This window comes from Urocampus carinirostris, chromosome 15 (genome assembly GCF_059441175.1).
Source record: "Urocampus carinirostris isolate Australia breed hairy pipefish chromosome 15, RoL_Ucar_1.0, whole genome shotgun sequence".
NCBI lineage: Eukaryota > Metazoa > Chordata > Actinopteri > Syngnathiformes > Syngnathidae > Urocampus > Urocampus carinirostris.
Window position 1 is genome coordinate 1,761,094 of NC_142363.1, and position 24,577 is coordinate 1,785,670.

The 24,577-nt window shown below is 40.9% G+C and overlaps 1 long non-coding RNA gene across 1 annotated transcript in view; it reads left to right on the forward strand.

Annotated features, from left to right (window-relative positions):
* The first annotated feature begins 233 nt into the window (after nt 1–233).
* Nucleotides 234–24,577, forward strand: part of LOC148351303 (uncharacterized) — a 30,539-nt gene continuing 6,195 nt past the window's right edge. The window contains exon 1 of the long non-coding RNA XR_015852960.1: nt 234–277. This is a non-coding gene — a long non-coding RNA (uncharacterized LOC148351303). The remainder of the gene's footprint in view (nt 278–24,577) is intronic.

The window sequence follows — 24,577 nt, forward strand, 5'->3', positions numbered from 1 at the left end:
TCCGCCGGCTTATTGTGCTTTGAAGGCAGTGGGACATTACAGATGCCTAGGGGCTGCTCCAAATCGCTCTCCTCTGGACTGCCTGAGTGTTGCACACACCCGGACGTCCTAATGGCTCATTGAAAGGGGACAAAGGTTGTGTGTTTGGCTTCATATACTAGCGACTTGTGGCAGGTGGATGATGGGGAGTGCGGGGGCTTGTGATTCATGGATTGTCGATAGGAATGGTATGCTGTGGCGAGAGCGGGGAGCTGGGTTCTTTGCGAGAGTGTCGAAGGTAAGTCTTGTGTTTCCAGTGAAAATCCTCATAGAGTTTTTAGGCTTGATATGGATTTGAATTTTTTTCCCCTCTCCTTTTTGATTATTTACTTTTTACTCCTAGCTGAATCAAGTAGTCAGGAAATCGGAATAGGTGATTAGTAGATGTACAAGTTTGATAGCTGACTCCATCCTTATCAACTTAGAATTCTAAAAATCAGAGAACAAAAGAATTGGGGGGATGAGGTGACTCGGCAGGCAATCATGTGGAATATAGATTATGCTTTAACCCCTTAACGTTTCAGTAAGATTTGCTTAAAATACCAATATAAGACGTACCCAAATTCATTTGAATGTGGTCCTTGAGCCGCTTTGTGTATATGGACAGCTTTGGTTTTGTCCCAAACTAAAAGTGCGACATTGAGTAATCTGAGTTTGAATACACAGAATTAGGAGGTTATTATTCTCACCTGATTTTTTTTTTTGCACTCAAATGCCAGCAGATGAGTGTATCATGAGCATCTTAGCTGGAAAACAGCTGGGACAATTGCATGAAGCCTGAGTGAGGAGGTCAATTACTGATTGTGCACGTGATCTTTTCATGTAAAAACTGATCCAATGCGACAATCAAAATGTAATCGGTCACTATTGGCTAAACATTTTTAGGACAAAGTTGTTATGTCTGTTTTCTGAAAAATTAAATAAAGTCAAGTCACTTTTATTTGTATAGCCTTTTTTTACAAAAAGTCTCAAAGGGCTGCAGAGACCACCATCCCTTGATCTGAAACATACATGAGAGGAAATTTGAGAAGAAGCCACACATGAGGTAATTTGTTTTTTTATCTGTCGAGGAAGTTTCTGGGACATAATAAACAATCTGGCCAACTAGACCTTGTACACCTACCTTGCTCTTGCACCGTAAATGAATAAATGCCAGTTTTCACTCCAAACATTTAAATACTGTGCTGTTAAAAAGTACTTTCTGACCTCCGCGCCCTCTACATATCCAACACCCACAGAGGTTTCTGGCATTCATATGCTATGGCAGGCTAAGAACCATGAAAAAAGCTTGCAATTGGCTGAGAGTGGTGTCACACCCATATTGGAAATCATCAGACGAGTCTGTTTATTTTTTAAGGGGAATTATGGAGCTAAACAAACTAATTAGCACAAGGATTGTCAAACCAAGCAGGAATGCTTTTTAGGTAGTTATTTTTACCCACTGGACTCTCGTGAATGTAACCAGACCATGTGTATGAATATTCGTTTCATGAGTGGAATATTACAGCACTCTTTGGGTGAGTTGTACTGGTTTTATAGTTTTCGGGTATCTAATTTCAGAGTTATCGGTCTGTTTCTGTAAATGACTATATTTTGTAGTGGCCATCTTATCTTGAATCCCAAGAGTGTAAGCTTTCCAATGATATGTGGCATGACATATTTCAGTGACTGGTGATATCTTGAAGACACGACTTTGTTTATCAGCAGTCTGCAGCCCACCTGCCTATTATTTCCGAGTAAGCCAATGGAATGCCTCCTGAGTTTACATGAACTAATGCCAACATAATTTACAGTAATCCCCATATCACGGTTTACTTTTCGTGGTTTTAATAATTTGTGTTTTTCTTTCATTGTGTTCTACATTTCGATGGGCAAAACAGATGCCCCGCTCCTTTTCTGAATCTAAACTTAAAACTCACTTCTACTCCATAGCATATGAATAACCTACTCTTCTCGTCGGCTGAAAAAATAGTCTGTGTAATATAGTGTAATAATCTGTGAAGCCCTTTGAGACTCTTCGTGATTTAGGGCTATACAAATAAAAATGACTTGACTTGACTTGACTCTCCCCTCCATTCAGGACATTGGCCAGAAGCGCTGCCTATCCCAAGCTAGGAACATTATCAGGGACCCCTCTCACCCCCATCATGGACTGTTCACTCTGCTAGCCTCTGGGAAGAGGTACTGCAGTGTGCGGTGCAGGACCACCAGGTTCCACAATAGTCTTGTCCCCCTGGCCATTAGACTGTTAAATGGTCAATCAAACACATGGTAAATCTAACTGCTGCTAATCTGTACATCTGTTGGTTTTGTTTGACTTTTTGCACTACTGGCAGTTCTTTATAGCTAGCCACTTCTTGCACATCTGTTTCTCTGCACTATTGTACTTACAGTGTTATTGTTACGATGTTATTGTTACTGTTTACCTGACTTGTTTACCTGACTGCCCATTTTGCACATCTGGTTAGCTGCTCCTCTTGCACTATTTGCGCTACTGTAAAATACTATACATAGCCATAATTATTTAGTATATTATTAGTACTCAATACTCCAAATCAATACAACATTTTATTTATATCTGTACATTCAAGAAAACTGTGCGGGTCAGATGTATCGACATTTCGTTCTGTATACACGTGTACTAGAATGACAATAAAGTAGATCTGAATCTGAAAAAGTTCACTGAAGAGTCAGAAAATTCACATTATTTGTATTTAGTGGAATTAAAGGTTATTTTTTTCATTTAGAAAAAACATTAATTATTTTTGGGCAAAATGTTACATTATTCATATGAATATTATCATAATGATTGAAATATAACCGTCCAGGATATAGCGGTTGCAGGCGAGTTGTAGCTCCAGGTAATCTGTTTCATGGGTAATGGATCCGGTGTTGATGGGATACAGGCTTGGCAGGGGGAACTTGTGAGAGTTGTTACGTAGCCCAGCCGCAGTAGGCCCGACCTGTGGCGCTATTGAATTCCCTCCGACACCGCCTCAGCTTCTTCCTCGACCTGATAACAATCCACGGAGCACCCGCTGGTGATCACCATTTCGTTTCACTTTTCTGACTTTTCTCAGAGTCCGATTTAATTGATGGATATATTTTCAGCGTAACAAGCCGCTGAAATACTAGATGTAGCTGTGGACGTGGACGCAGTTTGTTTTGGGTGAGCACATGGACTTGTGCGCCCGCCCACCTCGACGGTTAGAATGATAGCATACACCAGCCTAAAACAGTCACAATCATGTCAAGTCAAGTCAAGTCATTTTTATTTGTATAGCCCTTAATCACAATTAGTCTCTAAGGGCTTCACAAGTTATTACATATAAGAAGTTTAGGTTACTCGTATGCTCTAGAGTAGAAGTGAGTTTTAAGCCTAGATTTAAACATTTCCACCGAGGTTGCAGATCGGATCTCAGGGGGAAGAGCATTCCACAACACCGGTGCCCGGATGGAGAACGCTCTCGAACCAGCGGAACACTTCTTGGCTCTTGGGATCACCAGGAGACCGGCGCTCTCGGAATGAAGGCTTCAGGCCGGGACATAGGGGGAGATCAGATCTGAAAGATATGAGGGGGAAAGTCCATGTATGATTTTGTATAGTAGTAGGAGAACCTTAAAATCGCATCTTAGGCTAACAGGGAGCCAATGCAGGTTAGCCAAAATTGGGGTGATGTGATCGTACTTTTTTTTGTCCTTGTTAAAAGCCTCGCTGCAGCATTTTGTACCAGCTGAAGACTCTTGAGTCTGGTCATCGGAAGACCGGAAAGTAGTGCATTACAGTAGTCGAGACGGGAGGTAACAAACGCATGAATTATGATTTCCGCATCCGACTGAGAAAGTATAGGACGAATTTTAGCAATGTTACGGAGATGGAAGAAAGCGGTTCTAGTAATTTTCTTCACATGTGTTTGAAAGGACAGATCAGGGTCGAAAATGACACTCTGTGTGATGTGGCAATTGTCCAAGTTCACTGCGGTTTTAGAGAATAAGTCACGGGACTTAGATGGACCAATAACTAACATTTCAGTCTTTTCAGGGTTAAGACGCAGGAAATTGAGTGACATCCACTCTTTTATCTCAGTGAGGCAGGCCTCCAAAGTTCCACAGTTTAGTGTGGCAGATTCCTCCATCGGGAGATAGAGTTGAGTGTCATCTGCGTAGCAATGGAAACTGATATTATACTTGCGAATAATATCACCTAGTGGAAGCATAAAAATGCTGAAGAGAAAGGGGCCAAGCACTGAACCCTGCGGAACACCACAAGTAACACTAAATGGCTCAGATGTCAATTCGCCATATTTAACGCAGTGTGTCCTATCTGAGAGGTAGGATCTGAACCATAATAGGACGCTTCCTGAGAGACCAATCCATTTTTCCAACCGTTCTAGCAAGATAATATGGTCCACTGTGTCAAATGCAGCACTGAGGTCCAGCAGCAGCAAGAGTGATGAAGCGCCCGAGGCCATAGCCCGTAGGAGATCATTGGTTACCCTAATCAGAGCTGTCTCAGTAGAGTGGTTAGCCCTGAATCCTGATTGCATTGATTCAAAGAGATTGTTCTCGGACATGAAATCATTCAGCTGCTGTGCCACTACTTTTTCAAGTATTTTAGAAAGAAACGGTAGGTTTGACACAGGTCTATAATTACATAAGTTTTCTGGATCTAGGTTGGGTCGTTTCAGTGTGGGTTTAATGACGGCGGACTTAAAAGCAGCTGGAACTACACCTGAGGAGAGTGATATGTTTAAAATATTTAGAACTGAAGGTGCAAGAACGCCAAAGAGACCTTTAATAAGTGAACCTGGAAGTGGGTCGAACTGGCAAGTCGTCGGTTTGGCCGTATTCACCATCTGTTTAAGATTATCGAGTGACAGTTCACTAAAACGGGACAAAATACCTAGACAGCCACCATGTCGTGCATCTAGAGATTTGAGTGCTTTAGTATGTGTTGAATTAATACTGTCTTTAGCAATTTCTTCCTGTATGCTTTGGATCTTCTTAGTAAAGAAGACCATTATGTCGTGGGCAGAATGGGTGGAGCTATCTGGGATAGTCTGTTGCCTTGTTAGTGATGCGACAGTGTCGAAAAGGACCTTGGGATTGTTCTTTTGTGACGCAATCACCTTCGAAAGGTAGGCTGATTTTGCAGAGGCCAGGGCCGCTTTATACTTCAACAAACTATCACACCAGATTTGATGGAAAACTTCAAGCTTGGTAGCGCGCCATTTTCTTTCAGATTTCCTGCATTCTCGTTTAAGGGATCTAGTTTCATCATTAAACCAAGGTGTGCGTCTTTTAGGTCGTGATTTATGCCGGATGGGCGCTACTGAATCCAGGGCATTGGCCAGGGTAGCGTTAAATTCATTTAGGAGTGGTTCGATGGAGCCTATGTAGGAAGGAAAGGACGCAACTGCTCCTGGAAGAATATCGGAGAGCTCAGAAACTGTGCCCATGCTTATATTGCGTCCGGTGAATCCTTCAGTTTTTTTGGTACTACATTTAGCTAGCAATCATATGTTTTTTCTTTTATTCTAACTTTTTAAAAGGCTCTGTAGAATTCTAAACTTATGGTCAGCATGATCATCATCAAAATTTGTCTTGTTTTCCATGCAATATGAACGTTTTTACTTTTTCTGACGTATAAATTAGAGAGATCCCAAATGCTCAAAGCACAAATTGAAGCAGTAGTAGCTTCTAAACTAGCGAATATTCTTCTAAAAGCGATTTAGTCACCTAAATAATCAGACTATTTAATTACCAAGAAAAATCCTGAGCATTTTTAGGGTTTTTTGGCCGAGAGTCCTGAAGTGTGCAGACGGGAGTGCTCTGAGATGCAGAGGATGCGTAGGAGGAGGCAGCTATGCGAGTCCTAGGAAAGCCTGGGAGGGGTGAAAGGTCATTATTGACTGAATGAATTTTTAAAGAGGGCCCTCGTCTGAGGGTGCAGGCGAGTAAACTCTGTGTGTGTGCGGGTAGGTGTTATGTCATTGGAAATTCTACCACATCTTTTTTTTTTTTTGGGGGGGTTCTCATTTCAGCGGGTTGCGTGCATATAGGAACATTTTTCACGGGGGGCTTCATCTAAGTATGATTTGAATCTACAAAATAAAATAAAAAAAGCTAAGGTGATCAGATTTGTAGAGTATGTTGGTGAAGACAATCCGTTCAAATCCTGGGAGTATTTTGGACGAAGAAAAGATAGGCTGAAGAAAAGCAGTTCAGTTAATGACATTAATTACAGACACATTTGGAAACTCTCATTACAAGGCAAAAATAACTCAATGTACAAGAGATCAAAACTGCACACAGCCTGAATTTAAAGGTTGCATGATAAGATAGGGTTGATGCATCTGAAGACCATTGCTTATACCATAGGCTATAAAAGGAAACATTCTCATGGATACAGCAAGTAAATACTTTATTAAAATATCTGAATAAATATGATTTCATTTATAACAACTAAAAGAATTGTGCGATTATGTGATAATGCTATGATTAAATATTACAAATAATATAACTGGAAAACTCATCAGTTATGATTACATATTCAGTGACACATTTTTGAAGTCTAACAGGATATCAAAGGAAATGTTTGCTGATACAAAGTTATACTATTTTTATGATCAGTGTTGGAATGCAATTACTTAATCGGTAATAAGCGATGTATTCACACAATTGATAAAACATTGTAACTCAACTGTCATCATAACATGGTGGGTTTCTCTTCTACATATTAAAAGCAGATCTTAAATGACAACGTCCTTTGATCAACAATTTTTCCTCCTCGCTCAAGAAGTAACATACAAACCACAATCCACCAGCAACATTTCCGAAACATGGGCGTGTTTATATTTAAAGTACAACTGGATGTGTGTTTTTTGTGGATGTGAAGCAGAGTCCACCATGGCTTTGCATCAAGGCATGCTCACCCATAGTGCAGTGCACTCTGTATATGTTTGTTGTGGAAGTAGAGGGCATTTAGCATTTCCATTACGGCAGGCTCCTTCTGACAATGGCGCTGATCACCAATGGCGTGTCGCTAAAGGCACATGATCTGCATGGGGTTTCACAGCCAATATGGCATGGAAAGTGCCTACAGTTATGAAAATGAAAATTGGTGTGTTTAATAGATATTAGTTCAATTCATAAACAGGGTAGTAGGATTTTTAAGGGTTTAATTTATGACAGTTATTAATAAAATAACATGTAAACATCACATTCATTTTTTTTCCTGCTTTGTTTCTAAGACTAGAAGTACCACAGCCATGACATTTGGCATTCATACATAAAATGACCAATAGACTACCAACGGAATGGATTAGATTCATCGTGGATCTGCAAATTAAGCTAACTCTGGTCTTAACTAATCAATTCAGTAATGACCCTTGGCATGATAATGTGAAGCGAATCATGTCTGGTGAGGGGCGCAACTAGCCGGTATTTGTACTGTAATAGTATTTTGTGGTGTGTGTGGTGTTGAGGGTCTATGTGAGGTCCTCAGTGATGTACACATTGAGGTATTTAAAGCTGCTCACCTGTTCTACTTCAAGCTCCTGGATAAATAGTGGCTGATGAGGTCTCCTCTTCTTTATGTCCACTATCATCTCCTTTGTCTTATGTAGTTAGGTTGTTGTCCTCGCACCATGTCACCAGACTCATCACATCCCTCCTGAGGCCGCGTTGTCCCCCGCAGTGATGCGTCCTATCGCTGCAGTGTCATCGGCGAACTTCAGTATAATGTCCTTGTCAGAGGCGACGCAGTCGTGTGTGAAGAGGGCAAAGAGGATTCGGCTGAGGGCACATACCTGCGGAGTTCCTATGTTTGTGGTGATGCTGGCTGATGTCCTATTTCCAATTCTGTCAGACTGGGGTATGCCAGTTAGAAAGTCCGGGAGCCAGTGGTGGAAACAGATTGTTTTTACATTGTGTTTACTATGATCTCCTGATGCTGTCGCTACTGTACTTGAGTCGCGCACCGCGCAAATTGGATGCATTTAAGGGACAGATTTACTGTATTTTCACGACCGTGTTAAATGGCGCAGTCTATGTTACTGGTTCTATTTTTGTATTTAACACTACAAAGACCGCGGTTGCCCTCTGCTTGCATAAGAAGTGGAAATGCCCCGTGCTTTACTGTTGTATTACATTCCCCCAAAATAAGATACAAACACGTTTTAGTAACGTTTGCACGAGGGGGATATTTCAAGAAGAGGGTGTGCATTTTCTGGCACAACACAGACAAGCATACAAGTGTGTGAATTTAGAAATGAGGCGGTATGTAACTAAGTTTGTTTGTGAATTATTTAAGCATTAATTACATATTAAAACATAACATTAAAACATATATAAACTTATCAGAGTTCATTATTCAGCTTCCTCCGCTTGTGAACCTTCAATTCATTAATCTTTAATTCTCTTGTCGCTGCTCGGTTTCCATTTTCTTGCGCGTGATGTAAAAATCAACACACCATTGCAGACAAAAACACAAAGAGCATCCAATGGAGAGAAAGTGAGGTTTGGAATTAAATTCATATTGAGGGGGTACAACTCTGTTTAGCCTGAGGTAGCACAATGTATCAAATTGCTAGATACACTACAGGTTTAGCATCCATGAGTACTTCCTCAAATAATGCATTGCGTGTTACGTCACACTTCCTCTTCTGTGCAAGCCAGATATGGTGGCATTGGATATGGAGACACAAAAAAGTCGCACTTAGTTGGAAATATCAACTATCGCCAGCATCATGGTGTCCTTAGCTATGCCCGCCACTTTACATCACACACAAGGCGCACTGCAGTATAGGGCAGACCACACAATTTTAAGAAAATCCTAGACTTTTATGTGTGCCTTATTGTTGTGAAAGTACGGTATGTGATCGTGTGTCAGATGGCTTTCATGTCATGTAGATTTGTTAAAGCACGCCGTGTCCATAATCCATAAAACAGTGGTCCGTCCATTAGCTTTTGCTCAGTTCTTTATGCATTTAATGATGAGGTGTGGCCGCTGAATTCACTAATAACCCCAGTAAACACAAAGTTCTCAAACCACGCATTGATTTCATTGTATCAATGCGTATTAATGTTGCTTAGCTCAAGTCCAATGGCATTTTTGTACCCTCCAGACCAACTTCCATCCGCACTAATTGATGAGCTATCTAGTGCATTTCATAGTTGGTACTTATATCGATTGAGGAATTAAAAAAAAAAAAAAAAGGTCAGGGTGGAAGGTGTGCTGGGGGCTCTAGGAACACACCGGGGAGCCAAGGGGGCGCCAGCCTGCAAAAGTTTGGGAAGCCAAAGAGGATGAACCGTAATCGATCGTCAGGAAAAAAACGTGAGACTGGCTGACCAAAAACATGCGGTAAGCAGCTGGGATAACAGCAAGCCGTTGACAAAAATGACCACAGCTGATAGAAAGTTTGATGAGATCCATGGCTCATGGAATATTTTGCATCATATCTGCATGATTGTGGGGAGAAACACAACAGGTTCCGTGTCTAATTGAAAAAAAAAGGTCTTTAATGCCTTACCCTGCAGCTCCTTGGTAATAAGGCAAGCCTGGTGGATGCAGACTCAGATGCGTGTGATTTTTTTATTCATTATTTTTTTAGTAATTTTTTGTTGGTGGGAAAGATGATAGGAACTTGGCATTTTGTGCGTTTTTCAGTACAATTGGAAATATATGGTCAGTGGCCCCGATAAATAAGAGATGACAGAGAGAGAACGGTATTCAATCATACTAATGAGGAATGGGAGGAGGAGGTGTTGAAGGATAAAAAGAGGATGCAATTGCAGGCAGGTTTGGCAGTGTTGGGCAAAGGCTTTGACGCAGCTTCGGCAGCTACACTCATTAGCGCCAACCACCCTCTGTTGGACAGAGCTGAAACACCAGCTAAGAGCCCCCCCAGCCCCCTACCTTCCACTCTCTCTTTGTTTCATTCTTTACACCCCTCTCCTCCTCCTTTTGTCTGGTTTCTAATGCTTTTCCTGGCAACCCATTTAACCTTCTGCTGTTGTGCATTTTTTAATAACAGTGTCATCTTAGGGGCCGGTCACACAGACATTTGCGGCTGAATCACGGCCAGAAATTTCTGACTTTGAGGCGGACGCTATAGGACGCATTGAGATCGCCATTCAGACGAGTTACGGCAGTGCATAACACGAGGTCGGAAATTCGCGCGCGGGTGGCAGCGCGAAAATATTTTGCGCTGTTCAATTCTTGAGAGCGCGTGGACACAGCCTTTCACGAGTTTATCGAGGCTGGACCGCGGCCGTAAACTTCTGGCCGTGAAGCAGATGTCGTTGGGCGCTGTTGGACGTTTAGAGACCGCCATATAGACGAGATAGAGCAGTACTTTACTCGCGGTCGGAAATTTTCACGTGGTTGGCCGCGTTCAAAACATTTGAGCTGCTCAAAAGTTTGAGCACGTGTTAAACCGCGTGCCGCACACGTGGTCAACACGAGGTAATGACGCGGAAATGACGCGGAACGACGTGCTCTGGCCGCGGCCAGGGCGTAGTTACACATGGGTAGGACGGGAAATTTCAGCGGGTAATCGTGGGCGGAGCATGGTAATAGCATGTTCTGCGCCTGTATCGCGGTGTTATTACGTGAAATTAGCGTGTTACGCGTGTGACAGTCAAACGCCTTTCTCCGCGTATATACAGCGCGATTTGCCGAGCACACCATTGTGCTCGTGACGTCAAGGGGGTGAACATGGATCACCGTCAGCGTAGTTTCTCTTCATTTCGAATAAATCTTTCGGTGCATTATCAATGGTCGTAGCAAGGCTTTGATGCTAGGTCCTTAACTTGGCCCAAGGCTTTAATGCAAGGTTCTTAGATTTGCCCTGATTGCAGCAAGGCTTTAGGGCTAGGACCTTAGCTTGGCCTTTTGGCTGAGAGTAAGTGTCCCGGCTCCTAGGCTTTGTAGCGTATTATGAACTGACCGATAACGGATAATGGATAATGAATAACGAAGATAGAACAATAACCCTTAAAAACCATGTTGCGTAGGAGTCGGATTTGGGCACAACACCGGCTTGGGAGCTTTTATACCCGTGGTCCACACGAGAAAATGACGCAGAAAATGACGCGATGAGGAAGCGGAACAGTCGCCGGCGTCTTTTTTCCGGCCATACCACAGACGAACGGCGGGTTGTCAAATTTTGCGCATTTTCCATCCCGGGCAACCACGGGCAAAAAAAAAACGCAAAATTTTAGCCGTGATTCAGCCGCAAATGTCTGTGTGACCGGCCCCTAAGATCATGTTTGCAAGCTTCTTTCTTCCCTTTGCTTTTCCTCCTTTGCATTAGGGGTGGACAGATCGATCAATATCAATGTTATCAATAATAAGGATGTACTTGTATCGGATCGATACTATTTTCCTGGGATCGGTTTATTGCTCCTCCCCCAATTTCCTCAAAGTGCCACTTCTCTCACTCACCTGGTGCCTTTGGCCACACCTTAAGTTTATGCTTGAGTAATTAACTGATCGACAAATTTTTAGCACCTCTTCCCTATACTGCTGCATTCTACCTGCAGAAGAGAGGGCCAAATGTATGCGCCCACAACTAAAAATGCACTTAGAAAGCGCAGCGTGTTGTGATTATTTTTTTTGTTTAACTACAGAAAAGGACATTGCTGGAGGTGACATGTGTGCTAAAGTGGTCTGCTACTGTGGCAACACCAACCATTTACATAAACGAATGAAAAAAGATTCAGAGAGCAGCAAACTAAAATAAGAAATGTAAACCTGAACAAAACCCTGTAAATCCATGGTCACTATGTAGTAAAAGAGAGACAATTGACACTTCATTTGCATCACTGACTTATTTTCAAAATATTGGGCAATGGGAGATATTTTAGCTGTCTCGTCGACATTCATATAAAGTATTTAAATTTTCTTTAAATTTCTGCTGCAAGCACATTCATACATACTTACATTTGGCATTAAAAAGCAGGTATATTTTGTTGTCTAATATTTTTTGACATGTGAAACATAATCCGTCACAGAAATATTTTGTAATGCACATAGAGTGTTTATATTGTTGTCATGGTTGCCGTGGCGCCCGTGTGTTTCATGGTTGCCATGTCGCCCACTTGGCCGTGCCCGTGTGTGTCACGGTTGCCGTGGTGCCCAATTGGCCCTGCCCATGTTGTGCCAGCTGCAACTCGTTTAGAGATTGATTTTCCGTGTATATAAAGCTAAACGCTCTCTTGCTTCAGTGTCAGCCCGTCAACGAACTTCTGCCCCACAAGACGTGGTTTCTGTCCTGTTTTCCTGTGATATCTGCAGATATCTGTTCCCGTTCATTTTTGTACTGTTTAATTTCGGGCACCAGTTTTGTTTTCCGTCTAATCTTGTCCTGTTGGTTAGTTTTTCCAGTTCTGGTTGCCGTCTAGTTTCTCCTGTTTATTTTCGTTACCCTGATCCTTTATCGATCTTGTCGGTCTCTTTCGTCCTGTCGGTGCCCATCTCAGCGATCTTCGGGCAGTGGACAGGGGACACCCTGAAGCGGTTGCCAGCGAGTCGCAGGGCACACAGAGACAGACAACTCACTCGTTCTTTCACACCTAGGGACAATTTGGACTGGCCAATTGACCTGACATGCATGTTTTTGGAATGTGGGAGGAAACCGGAGTGCCCGGAGAAAACCCACGCAAGCATTGGGAGAACATGCAAACTCTGCACAGGAAGGCTGGTAGCTGGATTTGAACCCATGACCTCAGAACTGTGCCGCACATGCGCTAACCACTGCGCTGCCGTGCTCCGGGTCAAGATATTCTTTTAATAATTCATTTAAAAAGAATTACAAAAATAATTTAAACCAGTATATGTTTTTAAAGGGTTAAAAGCAGCGGTGTTGGTTAACATGGGGTTGAACTTTGATTTCAATGTATAAAAGAGTATTTAATAGGTAAATAATAAAATTAATGTTTATAGTTTGCAGGTCTTGACTATAGAAGGTCTTTTTTGGAACACAACCCCTGCGAAAAAATGAGGGATTATGTATCATCTTATATCTTTTCTGTAATGGTATATCTTTTGTTTTGCTTTTCGTCACTGTGCATCCTGCAGTTGAGAGATGATTTTGGGGATTAGGCCGGTGTGGGCCCTGTTGCTGTGATAGTCTAACAGGAAAGGATCTGGACCAGTGCTCAGTGCCAATCGCTTCTTCCATGCCTGTCTGCAGGGCCCGTGCACAAGGAGCTCCTTCTTTCTGCCGTCAAAGCTAAACTGGTTCTGCCTCCTTTTTGTTTTACATTTACTCTTCTTGGCACGTTGTGGTGTTACCAGGGCCGTTGCCAGAGATGAGTCTCAGGGGCGCATATCAAATGCACGAGGTGGAGGGGCGTTGTCTGGTGGACAAGCGTTGTTACCCCTCAATTTTTTGTTGTTGCACATCACTGTTTTCAGTATTTTTCAGGGGGATGTTTCACAATTAGCACTTTTTAAAAATGTACAGTTCATCCTGTTTTTTATTTAATTTGTTGCTGCACTGAACAGTCAATATATTTAATTGACATTTTTTTGGGCCTCGCAGGGATTCTAGTTTGAAGTTGGTTAGTATAAAATCGTTTAAATGAGTTAAAAGTTCACGGCAGAGTGAAAAAAAAATCAGTAGAATAATACATTTTTCAAAAAGTATTAATTTGTTATGCGCTGAATATTACATTCTTAGTAATACACTGAACAAAGGGGACCCTTAAAACCTGCTTTTTTTCTTCCTTTTTATTTCTGTTTTTCTTTTCTTTTTATCCTCTTCCTTCTTTTTTCCTTGCATTCGATTATTTTTTTGCTTTTTATCTTCTTCTTTTTCTGTTTTCTTTTTTAATTCTATGTATTTCTTTTTTTCTTTTTTCCTCAGTTTATTTTGTTTTGTTTTTCTTTTTCTCTCTGTTTTCTTATTACCGCATTTTCCGCACTATAGGGCGCACCGGGTTATAGGGCGCCCCCCCCAAAAAATAGTTTTTGGTCCTATATCTTCCATAGATAAAGCGCTACAATGGGAACGTCGACAAAACAGTCAGATGATTCAGTCAAACTGATTACCCCCTTAACATTCCCAAAGCTTGCAAAGAAGCAAATACGTGTCGTAGACACGTGCGGATGCGGTGTCCGTACGATGTCACTCAAATGCATCGTTTCAAATATCATTCGGAAGGTTAAAGTCTTGGGATTCAAGAAATGCCAACCATTCCTTAGTTTCTATTTTCTTTTTCGCTCGCAACTTTACTGTGCATATGAAAATAAACACTTGGAATTGAGTTTAATTCACTCAACTCATCACAGCAACATCAAGATCGTTCTAAAACAAGATACCGGGAAAATATAAAGCCGCATAGCTCACCTAAGTTCTCACGTTCAATAATGATACGCGATCATATTCTTCTTACAACCGTGAGTGTAGTAAATCCAGGAGAGTAAAATGTTTACAAATACAGACTAATGAAACATGTTTCTTTATGGCGTACTTTAGCAAGCTTGCTATTCAGTCATCTTTTTCGGCCAATTGCAGGGTTTGTTTTGGCCCTCTAGCCTATCCGAGGCTCCGAATAACTTCAGCCAATAGCGATCGATTTAACGGATGACTGACACATCTTTTTCTGCCAATTGCAGGGTTTGTTTTGGCCCCTATAGCCAATCCGAGGCGCCGAATAACTTCAGCAATAGCGATCGATTTGACTGATGATTGACACATCTTTTTCGGCCAATTGCAGGGTTTGTTTCGGCCCTCTAGCCTATCCGAGGCTCCGAATAACTTTAGCCAATAGCGATCGATTCAAATTTTGATTGACACATTCGTTAGCCAATGAAACGCCAGTATATAAATCCAAGCATACACCGCAGACTACTCCACGTTCGGGGGAAAATCGAGTCGGCGGCTGTTGCGTAAGTTGCATCAGTAATGCAAAACACGACTTACAACTATGTAGAGCAGAGGTCTCCAACATGGTGCCGGCAGACACCAAGTAGCCCGTGAGACCACCTGTGTAGCTCACAAACTGGTTCTGAAAATATAACTTGGGTCATTGTGATTTTCTCGGTTCTATGATTTCCAACTGGCATGATGTTTAGTTGTTGACTGAAACTATTTTAACCTCATTATAACTTGGTGTATCTCTTTTTTTTTTGTCACGGTCTCCAGTGACCCGCCTCAAGGTTATGAAATGTAATAACATGTGTGTGAAGGGCCCTAACATTAAATTACAATGGGAATAGATGGTTATGGATGCATATAATTTGTGAGGATGTTGTATTAACTATATTGAGCGATACTCCTTTCTTTTGGGGGTCAGGAATGAGTTATACCCCGGAATCAAAGTGGACCCTCTAAGAACAGTTAGTGGTGCCAACTCCTAACAAAACATGAGGAATGAACATAGTAATAACATAGTAACAACATGGTAACAAGATAGTAATACAGACGCTGCCCTACTTACAAACGAGGTTCGGGACGATCGTTCGTAAGTTGAATTTTTTGGTAAGTTGCTCCAGTGCTATATTTTCTATGGAATATATGTTTAACGTTTATAGAAGCATGTTTAAGGCGTGTATACGTAACCTGTAATGTTTTGAAACTGAAAAATAAATGTTTAATGAATATTTAAGCGTGTCGTGGCTCTATAACGTTACAAAGCAAGCAGAATGATAAAGCATTGTACTGAAAAACAAAGCTACACATCCTCCGTGGTAAAAAGTGGACAAAAAAAAGCAATCCAACAATTTTCTCAATAGCATCAAGCTTACTTCTTCCACTTTAATTTCAAAAGAAATTGCTCTCCTCTTCTTTAAGGTTTACACCAACCATATCAAGTAGATGCACGAGATATCAAACAATAAAAACGTCAAAGTTCTTTCTGGAGATACAGTGCAGTGTGTGTACACACAAACCAGGAAGTAGAAACCGTTTTTTTTTCTTCTGGGTGGAGGCTGGGTCACCTCTCACAGCGCCACGTGGCGGAAAGAAGCACTACAGCACTGTCCTCTACTCGGATAAAGGTGCACACAATACAAAATCTAACTTACAGTAATGTACGGGTATTTTTCCACATTCCATAAAAAATGTTCGTGTGTACCGTTGTTTATAACTCGAATGTTCCTGAGTAGGGGAACGTCTGTAACTTGTTATTTGAGAACTGCATACCAACCTGGTACCAGAAAAGTAGTTCCAAGCTTCAAAAGGGTTGGCTTTGGCCTGATGTAAATTCCGGACTATAGAGCGCACCTGATTATAAGCCGCACCCACCACATTTTACGAGGATAACCGCTTTGGTGCTTACGCAAGGCGCACCTGTATATAATCCGCATGCCCCAATATTAAAACATGTAATACAATCACAAATTTGACCCAAACCCTACTTTGAGTCCCGTTGTTGTAACTGAACACAAAGTACACAGTCCAAAAACCACAGCCGGCATAATGAACGGAATATGATACCCGTACTTAAGGTTGGATGCAGACCTGCAGAGTCCGGGTTCCGTTGAAATAATCCAAGGAAAAAAAATGTATATTTCCAAAGGTAAGGGTGGGAAAAATATATATCCACAATTGTCCGCTGCGTCCACAAACACGTCTCACCTTTACTCCACTTCCCGTCAGCCCCTGTGGTTTTCGCCCCTTCTTTTTGATTCGCCCGTGGAAAACATATCAGAATAAGTCTCTAAAATAAATACTTTACAAAATATACAGTTGCAAATACATATTATACAGGGTTACACTTATTTACAAAGAAAGACGGTACACCGAGAGAGTTTTCAAAACTTTAATAATAATATTATAACTTTCATCCCAAACCATGCCTGTGAAGGGTAGCAAAACGCTACTAGCAACACGCTCGCAACACAGTCGACGGCTTTGTCAAAAAAAAACATACCGTACTTGTAGTAATCAAGGTAAACCTTCCTCCTTATAACTGACGTCATCAAAGTCGTCTTCCCCAGTATGGAAAAGAGATTATGTCATATAGATGTCGTCCCACGCTCCCTTATTCAAAAACACGCTAGCAACACGCTCGCAAAGTAAAGTTTAAGTGCAGTAGCTCTGTTTCCTTCTTTATCGGACTGCTCGATTGCATCTAGCGTGAAAGCTGCGTCATGTGCCTTTCTTTTTTGCAATTTGCATGGTGAGGATATTTCTACGCTAATTTAATTTGTGCACAAGCTAAGAAGTTGCAGTCGGAATTCGTGTTGTGAAAAATAGACTTGCATTTGTAGAATAGAGTTGCATACATTTAGAAAGAAATGTAGAAAGACTTGCTTACAGTGTGACAGAATGTTGACATCATTTCGGGAAGGTCCTTGGGACCTTCAAGGACTCTCTGAGCAAACTAAGGCGAACAGCATGTCCTAATAAGGGTACGACAGCATCTTCCTTGTTTTTACTGAGGACTAGGGCCGCCTTTTGGGTTGTACTCAAACTGAAGCTATAAAAGCATTGTTATGTCTGGAGTTCTCTGAGTTTCTTTGGGATGACGAAATAAAGAGCTCCCCCTCATGGCAAGTCCCGGTGTACTTTATTAAATCACGTAAGAAGACTTAAAAGATTATCGAACCTACATTTTCTCCTACATTAAATGGCGCCCTAACGTGTTTATTGAGATGACTTCGCGTATAGACAGCGACTGAGGAGCTGTGTGTGTGAAGTGCTGACGTATTTTCGTTCTGAGCGATATCTCGCTCGGGAATTTTCTGCACTCTGAAGAGTTATACCGGCAGGGGTACAATGAGCAGATAATCAGGTGTTGTATTATCGAGATGACTTCGCGTATAGACAGCGACTGAGGAGCTGTGTGTGTGAAGTGCTGACGTATTTTCGTTCTGAGCGATGTCTCGCTCGGGAATTTTCTGCTATCTGAAAAGTTGTACCGGCAGTGGGTTAATGAGCAGATAATCAGATGTTGTATTATTGAGATGACTTCGCGTAAAAACAGCGACTAAGAGATTCTGTGTGTGAATGGCTGGCATGTTTTTTTTAGAGACGGTTAATTCCGGTCTGTATGATTGTCTTGGGATCAGTCTAGAAGGCGGTGATAAAACGTCATCGATTGCTGAAGTGACAGTTCGAGAGTAGACGATCTATTATGGTTCGTACGGGGCGTGTTTTTTATGTGTTTCCTTAGTCGGTTGAGAATTGGGAATCTCTGGAATCTGAAAAGATAATCGGATGTTGTATTATTGAGATGACTTCGCGTAAGGACAGCGACTAAGTAACTATGTGTGTGAATTGCTGACATATTTTCGCTCTGAGTGATATCTCGCTCGGGAATGTTTGGCTGTTGGTGTGTGCGTCAGTATGTTTGAAACTTGTGTAATCAGAGCGTGGAGTGTGCAAGTTAATTTAGCTCTGGCTTTTCTCCCCCATCTCCGGTTGACCCGTTCTCCGCTCCATCCCCCCTTTTGCCTTCTTGTCTCCCTAGACCAGGGGTCGGGAACCTTTTTGACTCAAAGAGCCATAAAAGCAAAATATATTAATTTTATTTTGGGAAAGAGCCACGCCATATATTATGAGACAAATTTACTAAATTGCTAAACCCGCGCCACAGACAAAAGCTTAGTCTTCAGCACATTTATTTTTGATGATTTGATAAAAATTATGAAAAGAGAATAATGCCAGAGCCCGTGTCCCAAAATCAACAAACATACCACTTTAAACTTGTGTCTTTCTTGCAATTACTCAAGATCAGTTAAACTCATTTTGACCCTTTTTTTTCCACACATATTGGTTTCAAAACCAGATGTAAGCAGTTATTTTGTAAAAACGTCACAACATTCTGCAAACAGGGAGCCTGATGTGCTTATCTATGGCGCAGACGGCGTAGGGCGAGAGATGGGAGGGAGTGCTTGCACTTTTTGCATAGCTCCACCCATCCCTCCCACTCACCCAATCAAAAAACTTTAAGTTCTCTTCCGGTGTTTTGGCGTATTTACAGTGTGTTCTGTGGATTCATCATAAGGTATCTGAACACTGAAGGCAGATAATATAGTGAGGTTTTATATAACGGATTCTTTAGCGATGTACAGCCAGAACGAGTTTTTTTTTTCTTTTTTTTCGTGCAACACCTTGACTGTAAATTGTAGTGAAAAACGTGCCCTATATATACTGCCAAGCACAAACTTCGTGTCAGCTTTGGTTTGGCTTTGTGAGTCTTTGAACATTATTAGCTTACGTTTTGGACGAGATGGAGAAAATTTGCATGCAATCAAATTTGTCTCCGAGCCACAGGTACTCATAGAAAGAGCCATATATGGCTCGCGAGCCATAGGTTCCCGACCCCTGCCCTAGACGATGGTTTCAAAACAAGGTGCGAACAAATTTTGTAGAAATTTCACGAAGTACTCACGACGACGATACCTTTTTTACCTTGGGTGCAGACGGCAGAGGGGTATTTGGGACGGATGGTCATGCTGTGTCTTTTGATGAATGTTTTTTTTCTCCTCGGCTACGCGTGTGAGTATTATTATTATTTGTGTGCTGAGAGGGTTTGTGTGAGGAACGCGCAGGCGAATTTAATTATTTCCTTTTTTTCGGCTGCAATGGGGGATTTGTAGAGAAAAAAAGGAAAACGAAAAAAAGGGCAAAATAATAAATAAAGAGGGGAGTGACTATTTTTATTTGTATGCAAATCTCGCCAGCTTCGTCTGCGTGTGGCCTCTTGATTTGTTCCGTTAAACATGATAGGTATAGTTTGGGTAAATTAAGAAAACGATTTGTCAATGGAGAGCATTTTCAAAGGACAATGAGGAGCAGATTATTCAATCTTGAGGAAGACCATGGAAAATTTAAGAATATAATTGCTAAGATAATGTCTGCATGGTCGTTTAACCTAGAGTAAACATCCGAGTTTGTATACATGACCGATTTAACAGGATTCTGAAGTCAAACGGACTGTTGAACAGGACTGAAGAGGACAGAAAAACAAACAAAGAACAAAGACGTTCACTCATCCATTGTCTGCGCCGCTTGTCTACAGCAGGGTCGTGGGGACACTGGAGCACATCCAGGCTGTCCTCAAACAGTGAGCAGGGGGCAATATGAACTGATTGCAGCCAGTTTCTAGGCGAAAGAGAGAGAAAACTGGTGACGACCAAGGTCAGTGTTGCACTGATAAGGCTCATGGACGCATTCCAGCAGCAGATTGCGAGTGAACGTCACAATGGACTGAGCCAGACGTCCAAGGCCGTCGACGGGGCGGTGATAACGAACAACACGAGTCTGCATTGAATCACGTTAGGATCTTGTTGATTGACGTAGTGTTTACAAATCTGAGGAATATTGATACGTTTGGATTGTAAATTATTTTATTTTTAACACAGGAATACTGCTAAAATTGTATTTTGGATCTGCTTTCCAGGAAAACGGTGATGTGTCTCTCCAGATGCAGGAGCATCAGGAGGATTTTTAAGGAGAATAGGTAACAGGGGAATACCTTTGATTTTATATCAGTTGACATTAGCACAATTTAAATCATTGTGCAAGGGGGGAGGTTGTGAAAAAGATGGAGAAAAAGGGTTACAGGTCTCCGTATTTACAGGCCACGGTAGACGAAGTGCTCAACCAGTATGAAATCTGTGCAGAGAATAATATCAGGAGCAGTTCCATCAAAAGATCTAGGTGCGGAAACAGTAATTAAGTTTTTGATCAGAGAAGTTATTCCGCGATTTGGTATACCGTCTGAAATAAGCTCAGATAATCATAATAAGCATTTGTTCAAAAGGTCGTGGAAAGAGTAAATGGAATATTAAAATCAAAGATAAACAAGATCTGTGTGAGTACTAGGCTCAACTGAGGGGATGCGCTACAGTTAGCGCTGATGAGTTATCGCATGCAGACTCATCGGATCACGCATTTAACACCGCATGAAATGCTAACAGGCAGACCAGACCAGCGCCGCATCTGGGAGGTCCCTATAAGGGGCCGCCACTTGAGCACTACAAACTGAACTGAGAGATTGTATGAGACAATTGATGGCTGTCATCTACCGGCTGGTTAAGAGACAAGAGTCCAAGGTCGAACAACCATTTGAAAAGTCGGTGGTACCAGGGGATCTCGTCTACATCAAGGTTTCGACGAAAGTGGAACCAACCGAGGCGTGAGGGACCGTACACCATCGTGAGGGCAACGCCGACCGTAGTCCAGGTCGAGGGCAGCTCAACCTGGTACCATCTGAACCACTGTACCAAGGCTCACGCTGCCACCGTCAATGGGATCAACCAAGATCAACAGGGCAGTAATGTTAAATTAGGAAAACAAGATGTGTATGATAAAGTGGTGTGTGGTAAGAAGTTGTTTGATATGGTTGTTACTAGGAGCAGAGCTCGAGAAATCGCAACGGCAAATGGAAATCGCGGGTCCGGAAGTGCAGACCTTGACGCATCGAAAAGACAGCAGCCCGGTTAAGTGTGACACTACTGTACAACATGCCAAAACGGTTGAGAATTTGGAAAGTACAAGTACATTTTACCTCATGAAGGGCTCACTGGACCTAAGGTATGGAAGCTCAAAAGTACCAAAATTAAATTATTACGGAAAAGAAAAAAAAAAAAGTGAGATAAGACGAAAACGTGTAAAATGTAATTTGTAAAATATGGTGTCATAAGAAACATGCACTCAAAATCTTTTAAAGGGGCAGTGTGTATAAATTGACCCCAAGATGTCTCTGCATTGTGTAGTGCAACCGAAATAAAAGTGCTTAACAGGATAAATAAGGAGAGTCACAGTGCCCAAAGAAGCACTATTTTCTTCTAATTATTGTGTCATATCCACTGCCTCTAGGTGATGCTCATGTTATGGAAAACTCCAGTAGCTCCCTGTTTTGGATGTAAATTGCTAAAGATACTTTATAAGGTAGCTGATTAAACAATTTAGGTTCACTATCGAGACATTCTTTAATAGAAACTCACAGGAAAAAACTTTAACCCAAAACAAACGTTCACGTTTTATCCAGAAGCTGTAGCAAAGCAACTCAAACGCTTTGATTGGGTAAGTGTTAGGAACAATAAACAGGACATGCGCACTTTTACTCCATTGCCCAGCGCCTGTGCTAAAAGTAAATACGTAAGTATCTTCAGTTTTAGGAATTTTTGACATTTTCACAAAATAACTTTGCTTGCACCAGGTTTTGAATCACTAATTTGAGACAAAATGACAGACAAAATGAGCCTCAGCACTCATAAGTGACGGCGGGAGGGAGTCGAATTTTAAGTCCTACACCTCTATTGATATGGAACACTCAAACGTCACACAGTGAAATTAAATTCGCTGAAGGAAAAATACCGTAGAAATACTACGACAGTAATACGGTAATACAGAAATGCCACTAGAGATATACTAAACATTATCACAAAACTAACGATTCAATATAGTGCTTTAAAACAAAGACATAGTACACTACATCAATTAAAAATAAATAACTACAAAACTAAATACCAAGTTAAGTGCAAGAAGGGCATTTATGAGCCGGCTCTCTTCAATGAATTGAGAAAAAAGCCGTTTTGTCTAATGAAAAAGACTGACTTAACCAATTACCAACGACAATGACGTAATCTCGTTAGCCAACGGATTAAAGGATTTCGAGACATATCATGGTGATTTACAAATATACCTGCATGAGAAATGAATGGATAGAAATTAATTAAACTAAGATAATGTCTACTAGTACTTGAATTTAGAGAAAAATTTAGAAATCTGGCTAATTTACTAAAACATCTCAGTACGTAAGCACGATAAAACTTAGCGAGACTCTAAGTGCCCCTGAATTCCACAAAATACTTAACCTAGTATATTGTTTTGCTTTAATTCTGAAAAAAAAAAAAAAAAAAAGAAACACTAAGGCAAACGTACAACGTAGTAATATACAACATATCGACGAAGCGACGAGATCTCGTTAGCCAAGATCAGCGTGCAGAAAAATAAAAACTCATACCGCAAAACCAAATTAACGATGAAAAGTTGTAGTGCAGTAAATCTTTGTTAAAAAGTGGAATTAAATGATAATGACAATTTAAAGGAAAAGGTTAAATGAGCATAAATGATGCGTCTAGGACACAGGTACATGGGCAAATGAAAACACTGACTGTATAATACTAGATAATTATACAGAATAGTTTAAAAAGAAAGAATGTTTAAGTAACAAAACTAATCATCTCTCGTTGAATATGCGAAACAACGCATTATGTAGTGTTTTTGGAGTTCCTCAGGGTCTTGGAAAGCACTATATAAATGCAGACCATTTATGATAGAATAGAATATACCTTTCCGGACATAGTTACCAAACGGGTTAACATATTATAACTGACAATTAAATTTGGCATGACACTCCATCTTCAAAGTAAGGGAACGGGAAAGATAAGGTTTAATAAAAAAATGTTTTGCATGTAAAATGTTACATATAGTTGAGGTTTGTGTAATATGCATTTTGTGAAAAGAAATAGTCATTGTAGTGAAAAAAAAGTTGTCAGCATTGTGCAAAGCATATAACAGTATTTTTATAGATAAGCTATAAAATAAAGAGAATTATTAAAAGGATGAATATCTAATTGAAGGCAAATAAACATAGGCATAACATGTTGTTTTGCTTTAGAATAAGAAGATACATACCACACAATACATAAAAATTGTATTATAGAAAAAGATGCTGAGCACAGGGGTAAACAAGTTAATCAAACACATTTTTCCACAATTGGGTCAGAATTAATCCTCTGTACCTCTACTTTTACGTTTAATTGGTTCTAGCAGTAAATATGGAATAATGAAACTGTTGTAAATTGAAACACGTTATCCAATTGAAATTGATTGAAACGGGGTTAATCCGTTCTAAAAGCAACCTAACCCTGTTAAATCAACTGCAACTGCCCTGAAGGTATGTTAGTGTTCAGTAAAGGTTCATACATATACACAAAATAAATAAACATGAATTAATATAATGAAATATAGCATCATAATTGTAAATGAGAAAAACTGGATGTGTCCCCAGGCCCGTGACGCAAAAAGTTTGCCCACCCTTGACCTAGAGCTATTGTTTTTGGGACGATGGACTGGTGGTTAATTGCACTTTTAATGACAGATTTTTTTTAGGTTCTTTCTATAAAGCAGAATGAAAGCAAAGTTTTGAGCTGTTTATAGGTGATGATGAAATACGTCAATATATTCTCTATAGAGCGTGCCGTCTTGTTTGGTCTCATGTTATAGTCATCATAGTTCCATTCCACTCCATTTAGTTATTAATATCGATACGACGAAACACACACACACACACACACACACACACACACACACACACACTGCTGTCGTCTTAATAAAACTGAATCGTCTCCAAGTCTCTTCACCACACAACACAGTCGGCACAATCGCACTCTCAGTCCACTCTTGGCGTCCATACTCATTCTCTTGTTGTTCATCACTCTCCTCAGAGCACCCAAAACCTTGCTTCCTTGATTGAGTAGAAGGACGTGTATAAATAGTGCAATTCTTAATAGAAGACAAATTTGAACTACTGAGATTCCGAGTATTATGGGAAGAGTCAGACG